Raw genomic sequence first — 9,491 nt, 5'->3', positions numbered from 1 at the left:
CAAAGGACGCATTTGGATGATTTTTTACGTGGTAGAATTATCGGCCGTCTGGAATGTGGGCGTACCCAACTGGAAGTATCAGACGAACTTGGAATTGTCCCAGAGTGTCATCTCCAGGCTTTGGCAACGATTCCAAGATGATGGTAATGTGAGTAGACGTTACAGCACAGGTCGCCCCAGAGTTACAACGCCGAATGAGGACCGGTATTTGGTAGTTACTGCCAAAAGAAACAGGCGAAACACAGCCTCAGACTTGTCTCGTCAGCTCTCTTCAGCCATTGGTACGACAATTTCAAGGCAGACCTTGTGCAGACGCTTAGGGCAGATTGGTCTATATGCTCGTAGACCTGTCAGATGCGTTCCACATACTGCAACTCACTGTCGCCTGCGGTTAGTCTGGAGTAGAGAGCATGCATTGTGGACACCGCAACAGTGGGCTTGTGTGATGTTTTTCGACGAGTCCAGGTTTAGCTTGCAGTCTGATTCTCGCCGGACTTTCATATGGAGAGCTCCAGGTACGCGTTACCACCAAGAAAACATCATTGAACGACAGTGTTACGGTGGTGCAGGAGTGCTCGTTTGGGGTGGAATTATTCTGGGTTCCAGAACTGACCTGCATGTTCAAACTGGAACCATGACAAGCCAAATCTATAGGGACGTCATTCTGGAATGACATGTACGTTTGTTTCGGGGCGCCATGGGCGCACAATTTGTGTTTATGAATGACAACGCCCGTCTTCACCATGCAAACATCTTAAGCGAATGCCTTCAATCGGAGGATATCACTGGCCAGCATTCTCACCGGACTTGAATCCAGTAGAGCACGTGTGGGACATGCTTGGCCGACGAGTTGCAGCCCGTCAACCTCCTCCTACATGTCTACCGAAACTTCGGAGAGCATTGCTTTTTGAGTGGTGTAATATCCCTCACGATCAGATCGATAATTTGATACTCAGCATGCCTAGGCGTTGTACGGACTGTATTGCATCGTCTGGGAGACATACAATGTATTAACAATCATACCAGCCATGTAATATTGTTTTTTTTTTTGTAAATAGGTTTTTTTTTTTGTAATTTGCTGTATGGAGAAAAAATCGCTAATTTTTTTTAATAATATCAAACATATAGCATCTTTTTTGCTCTTTACCTTTTGTTTAATAAATAAGCTTTACAAAGAAGTCAAATTTGTTTTGCTTCTAATTCTTCCTTTGCCTGATTTTGAATTATCCTTAATTTATGCACATGAGTGTAGTTTAAGCTTTCTATACTATGGCCGTACCTAGTACGTGTCTGCTTAGCATACGTCCGTAATCTTTAAGTAAGGGACCAACTATGCGAGTTGATTCTGTGCAGCTTCGGCTGATTAATTTTATTTAGTATTAGCTAGTTTTGTATTTCCTATTTTAAGTTCTATTATTATTTCTATTTTAAGCCCAAGTGGAGACTTCTTGTACGCTCGAGAGATGCCAACTGTTAATTCATTTTAAGCTGAACAATGAAAGGGTAATTTAACCCTTCTTTGGACTTGTTACTTGCGCTTAAGAACTCAGTGAATACTCGCTACATAGCTTCCAAGGAACTCTGTTCTGGCTAGGATAATACAAATTTTAAACTTCGGAAACTGAAAATTAGGATTCTTATCTCAACATGGGAATGCTATGGTGGACGCTTTTACTTCCTCCTTAAAGATGCATAGTTTTTCAATCCTTTTTAGGTGATCAGCCATTGAAGTCTCCCTTCAGATTAAAATTTATTCAGTGGTTCATCTCCTTGCATAAATGATATAATAGTTGATTTTTGAATGAAATCTTAGGGTATTGACTGTAAACGCTTAAAAATATTTAGGCATTTATTATAATTCATCAAACTATTAACAAAAACTTGATATATAGTAAAGGAACACAATGGCAACGATAAAGAGTTTTCAAACCATTTATAGATCTAACAAACCATGCAGATTCCTTACGCAGCACACGAAGGGATGTGTATTGGAAGTACATGCTAATGCACGCACTGAACGAACTTTGCGAACGCATGCGCATTAATGCACGTATGTTTTTAAAACATTAGATTGATGATTTACAGTTTTATTCTTCTGATATAGAAAAAAGAACCCATAAGCAGCTGGGTGCAACATTTGTAAAAAATGAAGAGCCATGATTTAAAGCGATTTTTAACAAAAATCCGTGACTTCAATTTCTGTATAATGAAATGAGTGTTTAAGTGTTATTTCAAGTGTTTAAGTAAAAAATATTTCAAATTTGATTTTACTGTCCTCCTGCTTTTCAATGCCCCTCGGATTAGTAACACTACTCTCATAGATCGACCATTGGTGGGCTATAACGTCTGAATTAGGAAAATATAATTTAATGTACTGAAAATGTTCATACTCATTTTTCATAAATTTTAAGGATTTGTTTGGTTGTCTTCTGTGGAAAAATGAATTTGCAAGAAATTTTTATATATGTCTTATGAATGAAGACCAGTTCCATCTTTTACAGAAAATATCAATTAATTAGACCTTTTAGATTTCATACCGAATGTACTTTAGAAAAGATCAAAACATTGTACATTCTTGAAAAGTACAGACATTTTTCTTAAACTAATCACACACGCTTTGAACACACCTTTTCTTAACCATCACCTGCATTCAAATTTCTGTAAGGCATAGTTTAATATATCGACTATATTCCTATTCATTTATCATAAGTTTTAAAGATTTATGGTAGTCTTATTTTTCTAAACTGAATTTTCAAGGAATTTTATATGCACTTCATGAATGAAGATCAGTTACGTCTTTTACACAGAATATCAGTTAACTAGCCCAACTAAATTTCATACCCAGAATACTTTCGAAACAGGGAATTGGAAAGCATATAAGCTCAAGAAAAACGGAGATTTTTTTTTTTTTGGTTAACCAGTCACTGATTTCAAAAACATTCTTTTCTTTCCAATCAATCGCAATGTCTGCATTTATTTTACCTTTAGGGAAAATAAAGGCTTAGATAAGATATCGCAGTGAAGAATTGCGTAAAGTAACAAAGCCAGATACACACCTTTTTTCTTTATCTTTAAGGAGAAACGATGGATATTTTGGACATTATAAATTTCTTCGATTCTGGCACAGGCCGTAGTAAGAACGTTTTCTAGAATTCTGGAGAATATCGCCTTCATTCCCCTTCAGAAAGACTTTCGGTAAGGGTTTCCTCCCGATGGGTGGTGTCGCACTTCAACCAAACTTTATGTTCTTTATCAGATGCGGCTCGCGAACGAGACACGTGGGGACTTAGGGACTCTGTATCCCTCCACTCTAGAAATCACCAAAAAGACAGGTTTATGGAAAAGTGTTTTTAGTGTCGGAGATAATACCTCTTTTTTGGAGTCGCAGTTTCAGCTTTGGAAATTTATGACTTGTCTGGTTCGCTTCCAAAATATCCATTTTAGTTTACAGTTCAGGAAATCTAGCACTTCGTAGTGGATCACTGACAAGAAATTAATATCTAAAAGTTCAGCAGTTTAAAGTTCCTTCTTCTAAAATTTAAATAGGAATTTTTCTCAGAAATGTAGATATTTTGCCTTGTGACTGAAAGGTATCTGCACTAGGCTCTCTCACCTTTTTTCCGTGTTTTGTCAGTATCTCCTGTTCTGTCTGTGCTCCTGACATAAGAATCTGGAGTTAATTTAATCGCAAGCGTAGTTCAAATACATGCTGGCAAACGAAATTATGTGTTGCAATATTCAAATGATATTAAGGATTGATGAAAATTGGTACACATTCAGCAGGCCTTCGTATCCACTTTCCTAACATCTCAGACTTTTTTTGAGGGGGGTGGGAATCCAAAGAAATTTATTATGAATTAGAAAAATTAAATAGTTGAAAAATTACAAAATGCACAACAAATGAAATTATGTGTTGCAATATTCAAATGATATTAAGGATTGATGAAAATTGGTACACATTCAGCAGGCCTTCGTATCCACTTTCCTAACATCTCAGACTTTTTTTGAGGGGGGTGGGAATCCAAAGAAATTTATTATGAATTAGAAAAATTAAATAGTTGAAAAATTACAAAATGCACAACAAATGAAAATGAGTTGAGAATTTGGCGAACTCATAGACGCACTCATAGACTTTAAGCACAAGTGCGCATGCGTTATTTGTGAAACATGTTTTGTTATATGCTGATAGACAGAAAAGTATGTTTTTTAATGTTTGAAAGTATACGTGATACTGCACAGAGCAGCCAATTTTCATCTGTTCGTGTTTTGGATAAAATGCCAGAATTCTTTACTTTTCCACATACTGGAAAAATGTCTGTGTATTTAAATTTTTCACTCAAATGGCCAAAAAGAATGAAATATGTATTCAAAACTCTTTAAAGTGCTATTGTAGTGTTTTAATTAATTATCCTCTGATGAGTCTATTTGGAACATTAAAAAATTAATAATTAATTTAGAGATAATTTTAATTTAAATATATTTTAAATATTTTAATTTAAATTAAAAACTGACTATTTTTTAAAAAAATATTGTTTATTTTTAATATTATTTTAAAGGTTTAGAGCTATTCAGTTTTGATTAGTTTTTTTTTTTTAATTTCCAGAATAGTATAATCCTTTCCTAGTAAAAAAATTTCTATTTCGTAAAGTTAATAAAATTTTCAATCTAAGCCACTTAAGCACTAAAATTTACTATTTTTTTCCTAATTATTCTAATATATATATATACATATTTAAAAATTTAAAAAATTTAGAATCAATTTTTGGAATATTAAATATTTTATTATATTTTTAGATACTTGCACTTATTAACATATGTTTTCTGAATTTAAATTATATTGCAAATTAATTCGCAGCAATAATTCACCTTTTATTTTTTTATGTTACCGGCAGAGTATGAAACGCCGGCATTCTATAGAATGCCTAGGCATTGTATAGAATGCCGGATGATTTTAGGCAAAGTATGAAATAAGAGAATCATTACATACTTTACCTAAGCAGTGTATATTATAGCTAGGCATTCTATAGAATGGCAAATGCTCTTTAGGCAAAGTATGAAAAAAAATTTATGATAAGGCTATTATTTAAAAGATGTTCATTCCTCTAAAATACGAATGATATTTTGAAAAATTAATGAAAGAGTGCCATTAAAAAATTGTTCTTCGAAATATGTAAAGAAAGATAAGGAAGTGGTTTTGAAACAGTATAACACTTAAAGAGAATAAACTGAACTTGAGAACTTAAACAGAACAAATTTGTATTTTCTATCTGGCTGAGACTGGGAAACGCTAAGATCTACTTGGCAACGGAAGTTAAATTCAGAAACAATCATAAGTTTCACATTAGTGCCCTTTTTAATACCTTTTGTTTTTTCCGGGAAGGCTCACAAAGGTGGTCGTTACAGTTCAATATCATTACGTGTAACGTTTATGTAATTGGTTGAGAGTTCTTTCGACATTCTGTCACGTCGTTCCTAAGCAGTACTCAAATGAGTTTTCATGAAATACGGAAAATAACTCAGCGTCTGCGACGTAATACTATATAGTAGTAACCCTTTCTTTAACAGGGTGAGTAAGTGCATTTTTGTTTTCTACAAATATCTCATTCTAGCGATCTAGCGCCCAGTAGTCCCTGGTTCCTTCTTAGTAGTCATTTTGGCTTTTGTACGTCATTTACTAACTTCTGAGAAGTAGTTTCGACTATTCAAAACGAACTGGAAATGTATTTCCTACTTTGTCGGTTTGTCATTTGGAAATGTGTGAAATATGAATCGTTTCATACATTGCCGGCTAGCTTTAGGCGTTATATACAATGCCAAGACATTCTGTAGAATGCCAGATTTCATACTTTACCGGTAACATATACATTGAGTTTTCAGAGTTTAAAATTTAAATTAGATTTATATACTAAAGAATATTTGTTAAATTCAAATATATACTATATATATATTGAATTTAACAAACATTCTCTATTCGTAAAAAGCAAATTTAAAGTTAATAAATTTAAATGAAATTTAATGCAAACAAATAAATGATTAATTTTGCGAACTAACCTACGATATCATTTAAATATCTGAGAGCATATGTAAAACAAGTGCAAGTATCAAAATCCATGAATAAATATAAAATTAAAATTCCAAAAATTATTTAATCCTAAAAAATTTTATTTCCAAAAATGCATAAGTGAATGATTGGTGAGCAAGCAGGAGACAGACTTATCAAGGGGAAGTTGCCTTCGAATCTAACTCTTCAATCATTCATTTCGTGTTTCGTCATACATATAGGCAAGGGTAAAAGTCAAACCAAAAGTAATACCAAATGTGGTGAATTACTAAAAAGAAATTTAAACAACTGAAATTTTGAGAAATTAGAAATTAAAAGACTAGCATTAAAATTAAAAAATTAATAAATAAGAGTAGAAAACCAAATTATTAGAAAACCAAAACAATTTAGAATCAATCCTACAGAAATTTCCCCGACACGAATTATGCATATAAATCAAAAAGAAACTAGACATTAAAAATAATGCATAAATTATACGTAAATAATCTTAAAAGACAAGTAAATAGTAAGTTTTAATTTAACTTACCAACTATATTTGTTTTTGGGGAGTGGAGAAGCATTGCCAAACTAAGTGATGTGAAGAATGTGTTCTGCAAACTTTAAATGGAGGGCGCTAATATAAGGTCGAGTGTAAAGCTGCTATCTGTGATCAATTTAAAAACCTATTCTGTAAACTTTTAAGTGATGTAAAATGTGTGTTCTGTTGTAAAAATGTGTAAAAAAATGTTAAAATGCAAACTGTAACGTTATGTGAAAAAAATGCAAACTATTAAGGAGTGTATTAAGGAAGGTAAGTAATGTAAAATATTAAGGAATGCAAAATATTAAGGATGTAAAATATGAAAATGTTTTTGAAACAAAGTACGAATAAAATTAATTTGAAGTAAAATTTAATTCAAATTTATATTTTGAAATTTTTTAAAATCTTTTTTAAAAAGTTATATTTAAAGAAAGAATTTATTGTAAAATTCTAAATTTATTAAAACTGAATTTCAACTGGTTTAATTAAAACTTTACTAAATATTGGCCTATATTATATAATAGAATAGGTTTTTTATTATATGGAACAAAAACTAATACTTTGAAGAGTTTATCCCTAAATCTTCAAGCAATCAAAAAATATAAAAATAAAAAGGTTTAAAAAATTGCAGTTTAAGCTTGATACCCAGATTTTAGTTTAACACGCTCAATAATTTTAAGCTGAGCAGTTACGATTAGATACGCTTTGTTCTCTGGCTAACGGACTCAAAGAACCGATTCCTTTATTGAGCGAGCGAACGGAGGCTCGTCAAAGAGAGTGATAGAGCTTTCACCGTTCACCCACTGAGAGATCTTGTTGCAAACACATTTTTTTATTCTCAGATTTTATTGTTAGCTCTCTGTAGGACAGGTTTTAGAAAATCTTGGAACTACAGCTGAAATAAATTAGAATCCTGGGATTCTTCCGATCTCACTGCTCATTCGATTTTTCGCGGTGTTCCCGACATCCTCACAACGCCACTCTTGATTCACTCTCTTTTCCCGATCTTATTCGTCAAGATTACTGCTAGTGAGCGGTGAGTCATAAGAAAGAACCGAATCAATTTAGAAAACGAGCAGTTCTGATCTAATCCAATAAAAATATGATTTTGCTCACATCTAATTACGATAAGTCTGCCAGTTTAAAAATGAATCTCCCATATATTAAATGCGCAGAACATAAAGTCTTACTTTTAAAAGAAACTGTTCAATAGCGTTAAGGTAAGCAGTGAGAAAACATTCTTGTGATTTCTTCTTATTGTTACGTGGAGTCGTGTACAACCAAGAAAAGTCTTAATGTCTCACGACAAACCATGCAATTGACGGCTTTACAAGGTATTTAACAAACTGCGCAAAATTCTTAACGCCTTTCTCTTTATAGTGCTATTACAATGCTTCTTGTGTATTTATAATGGTATTGTTGCTTCGCATATCTAAAATCAAAAGTTCATCTTAGCAGCCTAAAATCTTAGCGTAAACTTCTAAAATTTAACGTAAAATAACTTCCACAATTGAAACTTCAGATGATTTGAAACGCCTTTTATGTCATGTTCAGTACAGTACAAATAAAAGAAATATTTACGTAGTTATACAAATTTTCAATGTACCACTTGCGAACGAGGACTGCAACAAATATATCAAGTGGTGCAATACTTAGTTTTGTCAGACGTGAAAATCCACGAATTGAAAGCAATAAACGCCTGAATGAAGTTGGTCTTCTGCGAAGTATTTAAAACTTTTTACACTATCTCCTTAGATTACAATGTTAGACTAATAAAAGATTATGCATGCTTTAAGTAGTAAGTAATTCTTTCAGTAGTAAAATTCTGGATATTTAAAAAAATAAGAAATTAGAAAGCTTTACATTTTTACGTGTAAAATTTGTGGAATTATTCGAAAATGAATCTATTGATTTAGGTCATTTTCTTGAAAGGTCATTCGCGCCCACCATCAGTTAGGCAGGAAAGCTTCTGAACACTGATAGTTCAACATGGGTTCGATATCAGGCGAACGGGCTGGCTGCATGAGTGTTTTTATAATTTTCCCTATGAGTAACAGGGATGCGAGCCAGTTACCCTTGGAAATTCCTCCACGAAGGCATCCCTCCCCTTATGCAGATAATTATCGCCCTCTTTACCATAGTCAGTTAAACCTGAAAGTTAAGTTTCACGGATTTTTATCATCTAATGAGGACTGATATAATACATTCTTACTGGTCACAATATAATATCGATATGATTTTGGGACTAGTTATGCAAAAGCATCTCTAGTTAAACCTGTGTAAAAAAAAAAAAAAAAAAAGTACCAACACTTAAGGCTGCTTAGGGAATTCTAAATGTATACTGCTATGCTATCTTTGTAATTTTACTGTTGAATTGTATATGGCGTACGTGTATACAATTGTTACACATTATTACACAATTATACAAGAAAATGATGATTAAAAATGAAGCTGAAAACGCAAAAAATGGGTTAGTAGGAGTGAGTATAGCAGCAGACTGGTAGACTGCGATCTCAGCGAAAGCCTCAGAAACTTAACAAACTCTTTTGGGTGACCGTTAAAATCTGAAACATTTCAGAAATATTTTTTTACTTACCTAAGCACACCAACTATTTTTATTTTTTCTAAAATTTTTTATTTTTTATTTTTTCAACTCTCAAACTAAACACATTTTTTACAATTACACACATTATTACACAATTATACAATTAACACATTATTACATAAACAATTACCAACACATGAACAAATAACAAGTTTAATATACTTAGACCAAGAAAGAGCAAACTCCAATTATCTCGATTCTTAAAATCCAGATAATCGGAATTTTATTGTACTTTTAACAGGCTAAAATAATTTTACAATAGAGCAGGGTTTCTTAAACTTTTTTCATTCGCGACCCCCTTTTAT

Source organism: Stegodyphus dumicola, chromosome 4 (assembly GCF_044657685.1).
Source record: "Stegodyphus dumicola isolate Sdum_Otavi_A_Nest chromosome 4, ASM4465768v1".
Taxonomy (NCBI): Eukaryota; Metazoa; Arthropoda; class Arachnida; order Araneae; family Eresidae; genus Stegodyphus; species Stegodyphus dumicola.
Note: the sequence above shows the minus strand (reverse complement) of the source record.